The sequence below is a fragment of the Capra hircus genome, chromosome 3, assembly GCF_001704415.2.
Source record: "Capra hircus breed San Clemente chromosome 3, ASM170441v1, whole genome shotgun sequence".
Taxonomy (NCBI): Eukaryota; Metazoa; Chordata; class Mammalia; order Artiodactyla; family Bovidae; genus Capra; species Capra hircus.
Window position 1 is genome coordinate 12,379,290 of NC_030810.1, and position 17,590 is coordinate 12,396,879.

Here is a 17,590-nt window from a genome sequence, read left to right on the forward strand (position 1 = left end):
AATCAATTCATTAAAATGTTACTATCAATAGAATCTTCTCAAAGTAAGCCAGACTCCTCATGTTCAAATCCCAGCTCCATCACTTACCAGTTGTTTGTTTGGGGGCAAGAGTCTTCTGGGCCTCAGTCTCTCAATTAATAAAATGGGAACAATAAGTGGATCAGCCACAAGTTTTCATGGAGATCTAATGAAATAAGCTCTAAGGAGCACCCAGTGAATGGCCGCCATTCTGCTTCAGGTCTGGAGGTCTGAGGCTGTGAAGACGAAGAAGAGGCTGGGCAGGAGGTCCCATAATAGTGACCTCAGCTCCCTGTTCAGCGCTGCTGCCGTGAAGTCACTATTAACAGTGCTCCCTTTCATTCTCAAAAGTGTTCTAATCTGGATGACTAATTATGTGATCATCCTACTCCAAACCCCCACTCCAGTGAGGGGGCCTTGGAGCTTGCCCCTGGGGTTTTGGGAAACAGGTCCTCACTCTCGACCTGTTTTCTGCCCGATCACAGAATCCTACGTCTAAGCCCTAACCTCACGCTTGGCTCAGGCTGCTGCTGCTGCTGCTGCTAAATCGCTTCAGTCGTGTCCTAAAGAAGCTCATTACCTCAATAAGTGTGATAAAGAGACGGGGTGGGGAGAGGCCTGGGAAAGGCCAACAGTGCCCGGAAGGTACTGGGAATGGAGTCTGGGATCCCAGGCCTCCTCTCTGCCGCTGGGGCAATTTACGCAACTCCCGATCCTCAACTTCCTCTTCTCTCCGGAGACGGTGGGGGAGGAGGGATTAGCCACAGCACTATCTACCAACGGCGGCAGAGATCAGATCAAACCCACGACTGGATGTGAAACCATTTTGCAAACGGTAAAGTGTTGCTCACGGTGTGATGAGAACCATCGGGAGGTCACTGACATCTGCTTAAGCCACCGAAGTAGAATTTTCTGGTTCTCTTCCCGGAGGTGACCAGAGATGGGGACACAGAGGGTCACAGAGGGGCACAGGCAGGGAAGGGGGCGGTCGGGCCTGTACCTCCTCACACAGAGGTGGTGTAACTCACAGTCCCTGTCCTGCAGACCCTGATCCACCTCCCACAGGCCCCCAATACCTGCAGGGGTCCCTTCAGCCCCCTCAGAGGCCCATCCCCCAGGCAACAGCAAAACGGCTGGCCCCCAAGCTCCACCCTCCCATTGGCAGAAGCCACCTTCTCAGAAAAGCTCAGAGAGGACATCTAAGAAGCTGCAAAGAGACATCCTTTTTATTTTAGGCAGAATTCTTCCAGTATTTCCCAAATTGTACACCAAGAAACAGTCTCCCCCACCTCAGGATTTAATGACAGTTCCAAGAGTGGGACCAAGTGGGTGAGGCTCCAGAGCGGCTCTATTTTATATATTCTTTCCAAGGTTTTGCTTGCACAAAAATTTCCATTGTTAAAATACTTTTTCTGCTCCTTCTCTTCTCTTCTGTCCTTCCTGAACCTTTCGGTCCTAAAACCATCAGCAGCAGCAGAGCAGGGCAGATTCCAGCATAGGGGTGGGGGAAACACGGTGGACGAGAAGGGGCTTCACAGCAGAGCAAGGAGGGGTCCATGTAGGAGGGGCAGCCTGGTTCAGAGAGCGTCTGTCACAGAGGGACAGCCAGGCCTTGAGTGTTGGAGCACAAATGGGGTAAGGGGGCTCCACACACAGGGCAGCCCAGTGGGGGTGTCAGCAGCTGAGCAGAGGAAGGGAGGGGTCAGTCACGTGGAGGGGATGGGCCCAGGGTGGGAAATGAGAGGCCAAGCTGGATGAGGAGGGGGCCAGGCTGGGCGCCTAAGGTGGCATGAGGATGGGCTCTACTGGAGGGAGAGGGTAACCCTGCCTGAGAAATCAGGCTCTGAAACAGGGCCCTCCAGAGAGAGGACGGACAGCCCAGATCACTACCTCTCAAGCCTCCTCTTCTGCCTTCCCAAATCTAGTCTAAAGCCAAGGAGGAACTGGGGCCCTTCTCAAATCAACTGAAGTCATCAGGTATTCACTGAGTGCCAACCATGCGCTGGGCAGCATGCTGGGTGCTGGGAGAGAGGCGGGAGGGAGCACAACAGCCCGGCGGGGAGGACAGCCTGGAGCCGCCATCGCAGGAGAGGAGTGAGGGGAGCACCAGGGGGACTGGGGTGGGCGGGGCAGGCAGTGGGGCCTCTCCCGGAACTGTCTGGGGAAGAGGCAAGTTGAGTGGTGAAGGAAGATAACTTTGTCAAGTGGGGCAGCAGGGGGTCAGCAATGACTCTAAACCTTGATTTCTCCCCCAGCCCATTCTCACCTGCCCAGGTCCATCCTATCCCCAAGGGTGAGAATCACCAAGGACCTCATTAGAGGCCTTTCTACTCTGGGCCCCCAAGGACTTCACCCTAGGCACAGGCCCCTCAGACAGAGAGGTAGTTTCAGGGGCGCCACCTACTTTTGTCTGGACCCCACTTCACCTGGGGGCTTGCCTCCACGGTAAGGTCCGCCCCACCCACCCCTGCTTCTAATTCTGACGTTCAGCATCTCTCATCATTGTGACATTCTGCCTGGGGTTTAACGAGTCCCTCTTGCTTGCTTTATGAAGAAAAATGCCTCACTGAAGACCCTCCCCAATACTGCTGAGACACTGATAAAATCTGTCCCAGGAGACGGGGCAGAAGCAGACCAGGTCAGTGAGTTGGGGGCTGCACCAAATCCCTCCCTCAGGCACAGGCTCCCTTCCTAGTCCTTTTTTTCCTTTTTCTCAAAAGCCCTAAGCTACAATCCTTCCTTTGGGGCCCCTCCGTCCTTCCCTCAGCCCAGCTGAGATCTTCACTCATGCACCGCCCCCTCACCATCCCCCCCCAATACCTCCACCCCTCGTACCCACCCCCTCACCTTCGCACCCGCCCAGCACAATAATGCTTAGCCTGGCTCCCCAAAAGCCTCTTTCAGCAGAGACATGCTGGCGGGGTCCTCCTCCAGGTGGTTCCTTTAATTGGGGCCTCAAGGTGGTCGCCAGCCTAGCCTGGCAACGGGACTATTGAGCTCCCTATGACCTTTCTTCTTGCAAACGCCCCCCCCCCCGCCACGCCCCGCCCCCGGGAGAGGTCGAGGCTGGACCCCAGAAAGGACTTCCTTTGGTTGAAATGTGGCAATGACGTCTTCCGTGCACCGCCTCCCTGCCGTTACCGGGAGGGGGCGCCACAGCCCGGCCCAAGGGCCTTGTGATTAGAAGTCGGGCTGTGTTAGCCGAGGAGCCCCGAGGGTCTGGAGGGCCCCGGGGGGCTCTGGGGCGCGCGGACCTAGAGAGAGCTGCTGCGGGAGCCGGAACCACCTGGTCGGAGGCGACACCCCCGCGCAGAGCGGCCGGGACGCGGGAAAGGGAGTGGCGACGGGTTCTGCCTAGTCATCGCCTGCGAAGGCTCGCGTCATCTCTGATCTCAGGGCTTCCAGGGGCTTCTTTCCAGTTCTAGGCTCCAGGAAGGAGCGTCGCAGGGCGCGAGGTTACACAACTTCCCCCAAGGGCGCTGTGGAAGGGAGCCGCAGAGCCGGGATTCAAACCCGCGTCGGCGGGCGTGTGTCCGCCTGGGTGGTCCACAGGTGGCCCGGCTCGGCGTAGCATCCTTCCCAAACTTCCAGCACAGCCCGCGCCGGCCTTGACCTGACTTCCTTCTTTCTAGCCTCTCAAATGGTCTTTCATGGTGATATATCCTTGGCAGATTTTTTTTTTTTTTTTTTAAAGAGAGCCTCCTGAAACCACAAATGTTTTTAAATGAATTCAGGTCCCAAATTCCCGGAGTAGGGTGGGGAGGTAGAAGATGATGGAGAGGCTTTCAGTGTGAAAGTTAGTCAAGGGCGCGGGGGCCCTCCTGGACCTCCAGAGCTGGCGCTGCGGAGACACGAGGGCCCCCCCGCGCGCCTCCGCAAGTGTCTCCTTTTGAAAAAGCACCGATCCTTATGTCTGAGTGTTTTGAGTCCGATCCATTATGAGAAAAATCTCCTTTTGAGGATGGACATATTCAAATCCAGATGTTGTCCTCGCAGAACAAAAAGCTCCCTCCAAACTCCCTTTATGATGAAATAGTTTCTCATCCTTTGAAGGGATAACATCTCTTGATAAGTGGAATTTTTTTCCCCTAGCCAAGAACCTTCTGTTCTGAATCTGTTAAAAGCCGATTTAATAGCCTGTCTCACTTCCATTTCTGATGCCAGGATGGCAGCAACAAGGTAGAATGTCACCTGCTGCTGGATTCAATACATTTGAGTATGGCTTCACTAAGAAAGTTGGATTTTTTTTTTTTTCGTACACATCATTTATTTAGATAGATTTCTGTAAAGTCAAGACATGCATTCTAATAGGGCAAATGTAAGATGAAATACAGATTGTCAGAACAACTTCCCAAAGTGCACACTTCATTTTGCTGATTCAAAAAAGCTTAAATAACAACCTTTCAAAAAGAAGGATGCATTGTGCATGAAGCGTACACACTGATTTAAGACAGTCCCAGTTTCAGAAATATTCATTTTATAAAGTACACCTTAAAACAGGGAAAATATGGATTACATATTTGTTGACTATAATATGTATATATATAGCCAACAAAGGGTGGTTTTATCAGTACGGCCTAGTATTTTTGCTGAAACTAGGAGCTCAAAGCAGGAATCCTTTCCTCACTCCACTTGCATACTACCAGTGATGGGGTGCTCACTGCCTCCGAACACAGTCACTTTCACTGTGGGAGTTGGTTCTCAGTGCTTTGTCATCTCCACGTTCTGCCCTTGGAGCCAGGCAGGGTTACTATTGCTCCCACCTCTGCCCCTCTGAGTCTCTTCTTCAAAGTCATTATCTCCCATTCCTCACTATCCTTTGCTCTTGTCCAGTCGCTAAGTCATGTGCAACACTTTTGTGACTCTATGAACTGTAGCCCACCAGGCTCTTCTGTCCATGGGATTTCTCAGGCAAGAATATTGGAACGGGTTGCCATTTCCTTCTCCATGGGCTCTTCCCGATGCGGGGATCGAATCCATGTCTCCCGTACTCGAAGGCAGACTCTTTACCACTGAGCTACCTGGCATGCCTCTCGCTATCCTTTGCCCCTCCACAAACTGCACTCTGGTCTCTCCTGTACCCTCGAAAGTACGGCAACCAGAATTGAACCCAGCCTTCCAGTTGTCACCTCTCTCATCCTCAATCTGTACCACCAGAGATGCTGCCTGAGGTCACATTAGATTGGGGGCAGCCATCTTAACATGGGATTGTACTGAAACTTCAGCCAAAACCTTTTTCATGCAAAATCTTTTCATTTTACATCCACCCCTATTCTGTTTTACTTCAGGGGGTTTAGTCTTTCCTTTCATCTGCTTTAGGTGCTTTTGAACCCTGCTGCTGCTGCTAAGTCGCTTCAGTCGTGTCCGACTCTGTGCGACCCCATAGACGGCAGCCTACCAGGCTCCTCCATCCCTGGGATTCTCCAGGCAAGAACACTGGAGTGGGTTGCCATTTTCTTCTCCAGTGCATGAAAGTGAAAAGTGAAAGGGATGTCACTCAGTGGTGTCCGACTCTTCAAGACCCCAAGGACTGCAGCCTACCAGGCTCCTCCATCCATGGGATTCTCCAGGCAAGAGTACTGAACTGGGGTGTTATTGCCTTCTCCATTTGAACCCTACTATGGTCATTTAAAATACCAGCCACTGGAACTTCTTTGGTGACCCAGTGGCTAAGACTCTGCACTCCCAATACAGGGGGCCCACCTTCTATCTCTGTCAGGGAACTGGATCCCATGCGCCACAACTAAGATCCACCTCAAATAAATAAATGTTAAAAAAAAGAAAAAAAAACAGCTCCCGGACCTAGTTTTAAGTCATTTGCAAATCGAATAAGCATGCTTTCTGCACCATTACCCCACTGTTTACAGAATGCTGCATGGTGACCTCACCCAGCCAGCCAGTGGCTCTGGGACTGAGTTACCTCATCTACTAATGAAAAGTGAAGAGGCGATCTCTAGCACTAGAGTTTGTGTACAGTGTGGGAGATGCTATGCCAAGCCTTTAACCTTAATTAACCTCGATGTTGATGACTCACCAATTCTGTGAGGGAAACATTATCATCCTCCCCATTCTGCAGATGAGAAAAACAAGGCTTTGCCGGATTTGAACCTGGTTCTGTCTGGGACCCAGTCCAGTGCTCTCAGCCCCAGTGGTGCATTGCCTCTTCAGAGAGCTGGACCTTTGATATGATGCAGAATAGAGCCATTTGGGCCCCCAACAGCGGTCTTCTTATAAGTTATTAAACAGCACTCCTAGGGCACCCCTCCAAGATCCCCAAGTCCCACGCATGGATCAGAAGCAATATAGAGTTGAAAGTTGAAGGGGAATTCAGCAAGGAATAGCAGATGCTTCAGTTAGGACATGTGTGTATCTATGAGTCTGTAAGGGTGTCTGTGGAGGTATCTGTGTGGGTACCGATGATCAAAGACAAATGATGGTCACAGAAAAATAGTCCCCTCCCCCTCCTCTTTCAATATGCCTTCAGAGTGAGGTGGAGTAAAAGCTTCAAGAATGACTGACTGAAATGAAGGTGTTTGTCAGCTTGGTGGAATCGGGACGCTTGGCGTCAGAACTTCAGGCAGGTTTTTGTAAGTAAATAAAGTGATGCTTCTTACACACCTGAGTTGGTCTGGGAGTCAGGCCCACCATGCCCCAGAACCAGAGCTACATGGCCTCATTCCATATTTCCAACAGCCCTTGGAAAAGATGCTATTTTCAGAGATCTGCTGTGAAGCTAAAAGGTTTTAATCTGCAAGTGAGAGGCTCCCCCCAGAACCTACAGGGACAATGCTTCACTTCACATTTGTAGTTTCTAAGGGGTGCCCCCGCCTAAACTGCAGAAACTTCAGGCCCTACCGAACCTCCTCTTTTTGTTTTCCCCATTTTGTAGATGAAGAAAAATGTGGCAGAGAGATGTCAAGCAAGTTACCCAAGGTGTCAGGGCCGGAAGTCAGTGAGTCAGGATTTAAACTCTTAACCCCCTCAGATGAATCAACCAGGGCTTGAGTTTTCCCAGGGGATTCGTGTCTTTAAATGCAATACTAGCTTCTGTTTCAGGTTTTGTATTTTAATCGACTAAGGAATCGTTTGTAGGGACTTCCACTGACTCAGTGGCTAAGACATCATGCTTCCAATGCAGGGGTCCAGGTTCAACCTCTGGTCAGGGAGCTAGATCCTGCATGCCGAAACTAAGGCCCGGTGCAGCCAAATAAACATTAAAAGAAAGAAAGAAAGAGTTTGTATTGTTTAAAGGGAATGGCTTGAGTGACAAGAGGGTTTGTCAAATAGTGACTTGCAGTTATTCAGTCCTCTTATCACTTGGCTGAACACAGACAGCTCCTGGTGTAGCTTTACCTATGAAACGATTTTAAATTGTTTTTATTACAACAAAAAATTTATAGACTATACCCATGAGAGAAATCACTGGTTAAAGACAAAAATCCTAAAAAACAAAATTTGATGCTTAAATAGAAATAAAAGTTAATAGGGAAAAACTATTAATGAAATATTTCTGGGACCAGTGGTTAACATTCCAGCTCCCAATGCAGGGAGCATGGGTTCCCTGGTCAGGGAACTAGATCCCACATGCCTGCAGCTAAAGACCCTGGCATAAAAGATAAATAAATGAAAAAGAAAATATGTCTACAAATTCCTCTTGTCTACACAATGCTTACATCTGATCACAATTCTCAACTGTTATTTGGTAAACACTGTTGGGACCACTAAGTATCCATCATGATAACGAAATTGGGCCCCTACCTTACACCTGCACCAAAACTAATTCCAAAACATTTTTTTAAAAACTATATATGTGGGAATTTCCTGGCAGTCTAGTGGGTAGAACTGCACACTTCTTCTGATGGAGGTCCGAGTTCGATCTCTAGTTAGGGAAATAAGATCCTGCAAGAAGTACCACTTGGCCAAAATAAATTTAAAAAAATAAAAAATTTAAATAAAAGTATATATATATATATATATATATATATATATATATATAAATGTGTTAGAAAAATGGGCAAATTTGTGTCATAATCTTAGAGTGGAAAAGGCCTTCTTAGGTATCACAGAAAACCCCTAAACCATAAAAGAAAATGATCTGTTTCTCTACACAAAATTGAAAAAGTTTTCCTGAGTTAAGGAAAAAAGAAACACATATACAAAGTCAAATGACAACTGACTAATGGGAAAGGAAAATATTTGAAATCTATTACAAAGAGCTAATTTTCCTTATCTGTATGTAAAGCGCTCCTATGAATCAATAAGGATAAAAGACCAATAATTCAATAGAAAAATAGGCAAAGGATGTAAACGACTGGCCACCCCTCAAAGTCCAAATCCGCCTTAAATGTAAGAAAAGAGAACCTTCGTCTTCACTTACAAATAAGTGAAACACAATGAGGTACTATTTTGCATCTACTAGGCTAGCAAAGATCAAATGTCTGGTGACCATGCTGGGACAAGGATATGGTGACATGGGCCATTTTCATCCTTGCCAGTGGGAGGGCAATGGTACAGTATATATGAAGAGCAATTTAGCAATATTTTTCTAAAGGTCAGTGCTCACACACCCTTTGTTATGGGCTGACTTGTTTCCCCCACCACCAAATTTACATGCTGAAGTCCTAATCCTCAGGACCTCAGAATATGACACTGTTTGGAAACTGGGACATTACAGATGGAATTAAGATGAGATCATACCAGGTGGAGGAGGCTTCTCATCCAATATGACTGTTCCTCTTATAAAAAGGAGAGATTTGAACACAGACATACGCACACAGGAAGAATGCCATGTGAACATCAAGGCAGGAATGAGGCGATGCAGCTGCAAGCCGAGGGACACCTAAAAGTGTCAGCAAGCCACCGGGAACCACAGGAGCGACCTGGAACAGACGTCCCCGACAGCTCTCAGGAGGAGCCAAAAAGTGTCAGCAAGCCACCGGGAACCACAGGAGCGACCTGGAACAGACGTCCCCGACAGCTCTCAGGAGGAGCCAAAAAGTGTCAGCAAGCCACCGGGAACCACAGGAGCGACCTGGAACAGACGTCCCCGACAGCTCTCAGGAGCCACCCCGCCCCTATCTGATCGCAAACATCCTGCCTCCTGAACTGTGAAATACATTTCTCCTGCTTGAGAAATGTAGTACTTTGTTGCAGGAGCCTAGCACACTAAAGCACTCATTTTATTTTATTTTATCTACTTATGTTTGGCTCCCCTGGGTCTTCGTTGCTGTGTGCGGGCTTTCTAGTTGCGGAAAGTGGAGGCTACACTGTAGTTTCAGCGCTCCAGCTTCTCATTGCGGTGGCTTCTCTTCTTGTGGAGCACCGTTCTCGGGCAGGGGCGCTTCAGTAGTTGCGTCTCTCGGGCTTAGCTGTCCTGAGGCATTTGGAAGCTTCCCAGTGAAAGTGAAAATGAAGCTACTCAGTCGTGTCCGACTCTTTGTGACCCATGGACTGTAGCCTATCAGGCTCCGCTGTCCATAGAATTTTCCAGGCAAGAAGACTGGAGCGGGTTGCCATTTCCTGCTCCAGGGGAGCTTCCCGACCCAGGGATCGAACCTGGGTCTCCCTCACTGCAGGCAGGCCCTTTAACGTCTGAGCTACAAGGTAGTTGGGAGCCTCCCAGACCAGAGGTCAAACCCGTGTACCCTGCACTCGCAAGCAGATTCTTAACCACTGGGCTACCAGGGAAGGCCCTAAGACAATTCTTTGACCCAATAAGATGAATTCATCCTGCTTTGTATTTGCACAGTTGCAACGTGGTGAGCAGATGGCTGTCTACTTGCTGTGCTGTTTGTATAGCTAAAGGTCAGAAACCACCTAAATGTCTATCAGTCACATATAGCCAAATAAAGGATGGCACATTCTTACAATGGAAGCTTCTTCAGCTGAAAATTTTTTAGTAATGAGGCAGCATAACACATACTGATTGGAATTATCTCAAAGGTCTATTAGGAAGTAAAAAAAAAAAAAAACAAGGTGCAGTTGGTTATAGAGAGGGCCTCTTCTGTATAAAAATAAAGAGAAACAAAGTAGAAGGTATGTGAGCAAATATATGCTTGTAGCTACACAGATTCTATCTGGAAAGATACATAAGGAATTGCTAACTTCAGCTGTTCCTAGAGAATGGAATCACTTTAAGGACCATGGAAAGGAGATTTGGGTTCTACTCAAAACACACCTGTACCAGGACTTCCCTGGTGGTCCAGTGGCAAAGACTCCAAGCTCCCAATGCAGGGGGTAAGGGTTTGATCCCTGGCTAGGGAACTAGATCCCACATGAGCAATGAGAGATTCTGCATGCCACAACTAAGACCCAGCACAACCAAAATAAATAGATAAACATGTTATTTTTTAAAAGTAAAATGTCTCATTAAAAAAAAGCACACCTGTACGTTTTGAATCTTTTACACTGTTTATGTAACACCTGTTCAAACAAACAAACAAAATAATCTATGTACAACATCAAGATGCCTCTAATACTTCAAAAACCACAGGAAAAAGAGAAAATATAGCCATTTTAGCTTTTCATCTTTCAAAATAACAGCTATTCATACCTGAAATGGTTTATTTGAGGAGATGATATCTTCTCTCTTATCTCTTCATTTGGAAACAAGGCATAAAATGTGTTTTGAAAATAACCAAACAGATCACAAAAATTGAAGCACAAGATGCAAAAATTCTAAACTCCTCTGTATTGAAAACAAATATAGTTTTTAATTCATAGCACGTAGTTAAATTTCAATATATAATGACAATTTCAGCATACAGTCAGTCTCCAAACCAAGACTAACAAGATATTTTCAATGCATTTGTCTGTAAATCTCAATTTTTCCCCACAAAATTAATTTAAATTCTATTAAACAGTTGGCATCATTTATTAAATAGGAAAGGATCCAAAGTAGCCTTTAAAATAACAAATCTTGTTAAATATAAACTTTCTAATGCAATCTTTAGAATCAGATTGATCTAAAATAAATTTTCTCAAAATATCTCTTCATCTTGCAGAAAAATGAAATTATCTTCTTTATTCAAAAAAGGGTTTGCGAGTTCACTGATCACTATGAAACAATTTGAGTGTTCAAAAATGTTGAGAAATGTAACCTGGGCTCATTGTGTATGGTTGTGTAAGCTGCGAACTGGACAACTCCAGGAGATGCCATTCAGATCATAATTCAAATTGTGCAGTGCACTGCCTGTGCAACTGGGCATATCAATCCTGTGGCTACTGAAAACGATGGGGACCATGGAAGGCTTTCGAGGAAGGAATTGTAGGTGTCAGAGCTGTGGTCACATAGATTGGGAGGCCAGAAACTCATGCATGCAACCTCCCATCTCTCCAGACTAGCCTCCCTTTTGGAAGCTCTGGCAACAGAAATAACCGAAGTTTTCTCTGAGCCTCAGAGCCTTGGTTTTCCTAAGGTTGGGTGGGGAGGACCATCTGCCTGGGTTGAGAATCACCTCCTTCAAATATACAACTCAAAGTCTTCTTTAATCACTTTGCAGCTTAGAAGCAAGGCTAGAAGAAGGGGCCCCTTCATGCCCTTCATTTCACTCCTACCCTAAAGGAGGCAGAGGTGACTAGCACAAGGGGACAGATGGAAGCAGCTGACCCTGAGTGACATTCAGGACATTTGGCTTCTGGGACTAGTTCTACCCCCGCCTTTCTGCGTGATCTTGGCAAATCTTTAAGCTTCTGGGCTTCTGCCTCCTTATTTACAGCATGAAGAGGACTACTGCCATTCTTTCTCTGCCTTTTGGAAAAACAGAAAAAAAGGAAAAACATAAAGTCATGATTTCACAGGAAATGCACAGAAATTCAAGGATTCCAATTATTATCATTAAACATCAAGAATGAGTCTGGAGGCTCTACCAAGCAGCTATAAAACCTCAAGCAAATCTCATGACCTCCCTGGGCCTTCGTTTTACCATGTGCCAAGGAAATCAACCCTGAATATTCACTGGAAGGACTGATGCTGAAGCTGAAGTTCCAATACTTTGGCCACCTGACTCAAAGGGCCGACTCATTGGAAAAGACCCTGATGGTGGGAAAGATTGATGGTAAGATGAGAAGGGGATAACAAAGGATGAGATGGTTGGATGGCATCACTGATTCAACAGACATGAGTCTGAGCAAACTCCAGGAGATGGTGAAGGACAGGGAAGCCTGGCACATGTGCCGCAGTTCATGGGGTCACAAAGAGTCAGACACAACTGAGCGACGGAACAACAAATAGCAGAGGTTGAATTGGATCAGCAGTTTGCTGACCTTTTCACCACCATTTTATTATTTCCAAACCACCCCCACAGACCTCATACTTTGTAAGATTTTATCCCCTAAGCTGTATTTGAAGTGAAGTGAAGTGAGTCACACAGTCCTGTCCGACTCTTTGCAATCCCATGGACCATAGAGTCCATGGATGGAATACTGGCGTGGATAGCCTTTCCCTTCTACAGGGGATCTTCCCAACCCAGGGATCGAACCCAGGTCTCCCGCATTGCAGGTGGATTCTTTACCAGCTGAGCCACAAGGAAAGCCCAAGAATACTGGGGTGGGTAGCCTATCCCTTCTCCAACGGATCCTCCCGACTCAAGAATTGAACAGAGGTCTCCTGCATTCCAGGCAGATTCTTTGCCAACTGAGCTATCAGGGAAACCCCAAGCTGTATTTAGATAATTGTTATATACTTAAGAGCTATTAAGCAATTATTGTTACCATCATAAAGGATATTTTTGGTTGAGATTGACAGAATTTATGGATTTATACAGATAAAAAGTCTAGAACTTAGAATAGCTTCAGGCAAGGCTTGATCCAGCAGCTATTACTAAGGACCAGGTTCTTCCAGTCTCTTGTCTCTGCCTCCTCTGAAGTGTCACAAGGTGGCTTTCAGAAACTCTTGGGACTACTTGCTTTTATCATGTGTGACCGGTAAGAAACAGAGAGCCTGCTGCCCAGTTAACACAAAGAAAAGACACAGGATTGAGATTCATTATCCTGGTTGGCCTGATTTGGGTCACGTGACCTTTCCTGACCAATTACCATAGTCTAGAGGATAAGATACATTGATTTGCTTAAGCCAGTTAGGACCTGCTGCTGGAATGGGGCCTTTTGTTTGTTTGTTTTTAATAATTTTTTATTCAGCTTTTTATTTTGTTTTGGAGTATGGTCAATTAACAATGTTGTGATAGTTTCAGGTGGACAGCAAAAGGATTCAGCCACACATGTACATGTCTCCATTCTCTCCCAAACTGCCCTCCCATCTAGGCTGCCACATAACATTGGTCAGAGTTTGCTGTGTTATATATAGTAGGTCTTTGTTAGTTATCTGGAATGGGGTCATTTCTAACCAGATCACATGGCTGGGAAATTCCCAGCACTATTAGGAAGGGGGAATCGGGCAAAGTGTGCTGGAGAGACACCAGCCAGTTTCCTGTGGCAAGTTTATAAACCAGCGATATCTCAAACAGCCCATTAGAACTTCTGACCAGCATGTGAGCTGCACATTAGTGACTTCCAGGGCCTTGTGAACTGGTCTCAACGACAACCCCATAAGTGGGTGCCCACACTGGCCACGTGAACAGACGTCAACCTAGCTGTGGTTAGACCTGGCCCAAATGCAAATTCATCTTTGAAACTTCTAGTTCTCTACTCCCACCCAGACCTTCAGAGATGGCTCAGCTGGAGGCCCAGGTGAACCCCAGACTCCCCAGTCTATGCCTGCTTTTTTCAGATACAAGGGGACATCCATGAGCTGGACTTGACAAAGAGGATGAAACAGTGATGTCCACAGCAAAACATGCCCAGAAGTACCCCGGTTGCCTGGCTCACTGACTCACCACAGGTTTACCAACATCTGTGCCAGGAACTGTCCCAGGGACCTGTCAGTGGGGTGGGAGGCAGTGGCGCCCCAGAGTATTATGGTTCGGTATGCAAACACAGTGAGGTGGACAGCAAAGGACAGGAACAGGCCCTCCCCAGCCCGGGCCACAGGGCATGAATGTCCACACAGCAGGGTAAGCACCAGGACCCCTCAGCCTAGCCCGGCCTCTCCTGGCCTGAGGGAAGCTAGTTCTGGTATCTTCAAGAATACCACCAAAGTTGTCCCCCCCACCCCGGAAAAGACTGGGGAGGGTTCAACCACAGGACTGGAGACCCAAGCCTCTGCACACCGTCAGGGCCTTACAGGATTCTCTCTGGCCCTTTCCCTGCAATGGCTCTGGTGTCGGGGAAGAGTAGGCAGCGGGGAGGGGGGACAAGCCAGATCACGCTTTTTGCCTACCTTCAGCTCCGTCTCTTTCTGGAACTTCAAAACCAGGGAGGATTCACTGGTTAAGGGAGCACATGATGAGGCCAAAGGAGTCCCCCGCAACAGCTCCCTCCAACAGACACCTGAACAAGACCACTCCTTTGAACAAGACATTGCCCTTATCGGGTCCTTAAGTAAGTCACCAGTACTTCTGAGCACCTGTGTAGGTCTGACCTCCATTGTGTCTGGCAAAGGGGCCCAGGGATGCCTGGAATGGAGAAAGCCTGGCAGCCTTTCTCAGCTTTGCCGAAATTAACCTGCCATGTGGCCAGATGCAAATCTCTTTCCTGCTTTGTCTTTCCATCTATAAAACCAAGATTCTGGGCTAACCAGTCTCTTTGGGGCTTTCCAGCTCTAACAGTCCAGAATGCGAGCATTCAAGGTTCAGAAAAGAGGGAGCAGGGGGTGGCTGAAGTGGGGGAAGAGGGGTGGCAGGGGAACGGTCTGGCCAGGGCCTCATTGACCAAAGGGCTCTATGTTTAGACTTTGGAGGCTATCTCCAAATGATAATACTCAACCACAGGAGAGATAGACAGACAGACAAACAGACAAACAGATACCAACAGACGTGAACAAACCCTTCTGAACTTCTTACCAAAACAGACCACCTACAGTACCCGTGAAATTAGGGGGTTTTTTTTTAAATAAATTTTTAATTTCAGATTTAATTTTCAATTTACAGAAGAACTGCAAAGATAGTACACAGAGTTCCCTCATCTCACACCACTGTGGTACATTTGTCAAAGCCAGAAAAAAAAACCAACATTGGTACATCTCTATTAACTAAAATCCAGACCCTGGGACTTCCTTTGTGGTCCAGTGGTTGACACTCTACACTTCCAGTGCTATGAGTTCAATCCCTAGTCAAGGAAACGAGATGCTGCATCCCATGTGGTACAGCCGGAACAAAAACAAAAATGTCCAGACCTTACTTGGATTTTACCAGCTTTTCCATTAATGCACTCCCTGTTCCAGGATCCAACCAGGAGCCACCCTGCATCCATCTGGGGTGTCTCCTTGTGTTCTCCGACCTGTGCCTGCTTCTGTCTCTCCGAGCTTTTTGAGATCGTTTCCAGTTTTGAGGAGTCCTGGTCAAGTATTTTGCATAATGTCCTTCAATCAGCGTTTGAGGGCTTCCTTGTTGGCACAGTGGTTAAGAACCTGCCTGCCAGTGCAAGAGACATAAGAGACGTGGGTTCAACCCCTGGGTTGGGAAGATCCCCTGGAGGAGGGCATGGCAACCCACTCCAGTATTCTTGCCTGGAGAATCCCATGGACAGGGGAGCCTGGCAGGCTACCGTCCATACAGTTGCCAAGAGTGGGACATGACTGAAGCAACTGAGCTCACACGCATCTCATCACCTACTGACGGGGGCACATGATAGGGGGGTAACTTCCATCCCTCGGTCGAGGTGGTATCTGCCAGGTGTCTCCACTGTAAACTTACTATTGTTTCCTCTCCTAACTCTATTATTTAGAAGTCACCAAGCCCAGTGTGGGGTTTCCCAGGCGGAGCTAGTGGTAAAGAACCCTGTCAATGCAGCAGACATAAGAGATGCAGGTTTGATCCCTGCTTTGGGAAGATCCCGTGGAGGAGGGCATGGCAACCCACTCCAGTATTCTAGCCTGGAGAATCCCTTGGACAGAGGAACCCAGTGGGCTACAGTCCATAGGGTCGCCAAGAGTCAGACATGGCTGAAGTGACTTAGCACCCATGCATGCAAGCCCAGTGTACATTCAAGCGAAGAGGAAGGGACAATTAACCTGGAGGAGTGAGAACCTCCACATGTTATTTGGAAGATTTGTCTCTCCTCCTCCATTTAATTATTTATCCAATAATTTATTTCTATCAGTGCTAACTCAGAGATATGGATTTTTATACTCTGGGTTACAACCAAACACTCAGTTACCCATTTTATTGCTCTAATTGTTGCAGCTTTGGCCATTGGGAGCTTCAAGCTCCTGAGGCCCTGTGACACACCCTTATCCTTTTGAGTTTGGACCACTTCCTAACTCTGGCACCACAGGATGCTCCAAGCTCACTTTTTTCCCTGTCCCAGCCCGAAAATCAGCCATTTCTCCAAGGAAATAATACATTTTTAAAGACAAATCCTCCAATTGTCTTGTCAGTCATCCAAATACATTGCACTGAATTTGAACAGGTGATGAAAGAGTTAATTTGCTCAATGAAATGTTAAAACATACTTCAATTTTTACAGCTCGAGTGTGACAAGTCTTTTTAAAGTATATTAGGAGCCTCAAAACACTGGAGGGAACTGGCCCTTTCTGCATTTCCAGGAGGCCCTGTGGAACTGAACCTCTGCAGCCCACTGCCAAGGCTTCGTAGCAGCCTGCCCACCCTTCCTAGAGCATTGATCTAGCTCCTATGTCATTCCCAGACGGAGCTGCCCAGTGAGCTTCCAAGAAAAAAAAAAAATCATATTTGGTCCAGCCTCTCTTCTTCATCTCGGGTGGGCTCAGTTGCTCAGTCGTGTCCAACTCCTCGTGACCTCATGGACTGTAGCCCACCAGGCGCCTCTGTCCATGGGATTTCCCAGGAAAGAATATTGGAGTGGGTTGCCATTTCCTCCTTTAGGGGATCTTCCCAAACCAGGGATCCAAACCTCAGACTCCTGTGTCTCCCACATTGCAGGCAGGTTCTTTACCCGCTGAGCCATTGTGGGGGAAAGTTTCCAAAGGCCAAGGTAATTCCTGGGACCTTTCCCTCTCCAGCCTCTCCTCGTCCCCCACCCATGGGTGACCAGTCCTGAACCTCTGCAGACCCCACCCAGGCTGGCCAGGTGGCAGGAGAGCAAGAAGGCTCCAGGAAGGAAGTTGGCAAGATAGGTGTGCAAAGAATGGTTGGGGGAGGGAGAAAAGCTGGGCACATTAGATCCAGAGGGCTCCTGGGGATTGAGGCCATTCCAGCTACAACTGGAGCAGGGTTTCCCCAGGAGCAGTCCTGGGTTCTGCAGAACAGAGTCAGCTTCTTGGGAAAGAGCTGCCTTCATGAGCCGGAAGAGAGCGAGACTGCGGCTCACTCTGGGAGGACACAGAGCTGCGTGACTCATCGCCGCCCAGTACTGCCGGCTCCCTCTGGCACAGTGCTGGGGAGCACGGGCCCAGGAGTACAGGCGGAGTCCCATCCCAGTCCTGGCCCAGAAGGCGGTCCCTGGCCAGCGATTACAATCCAGCACGTAGGGACAGAGGCAGGATGCTGTGGGGGCACCGAGGAGGAAGCAACTCAGCACCAAAAGAGTCTGGGCAGGC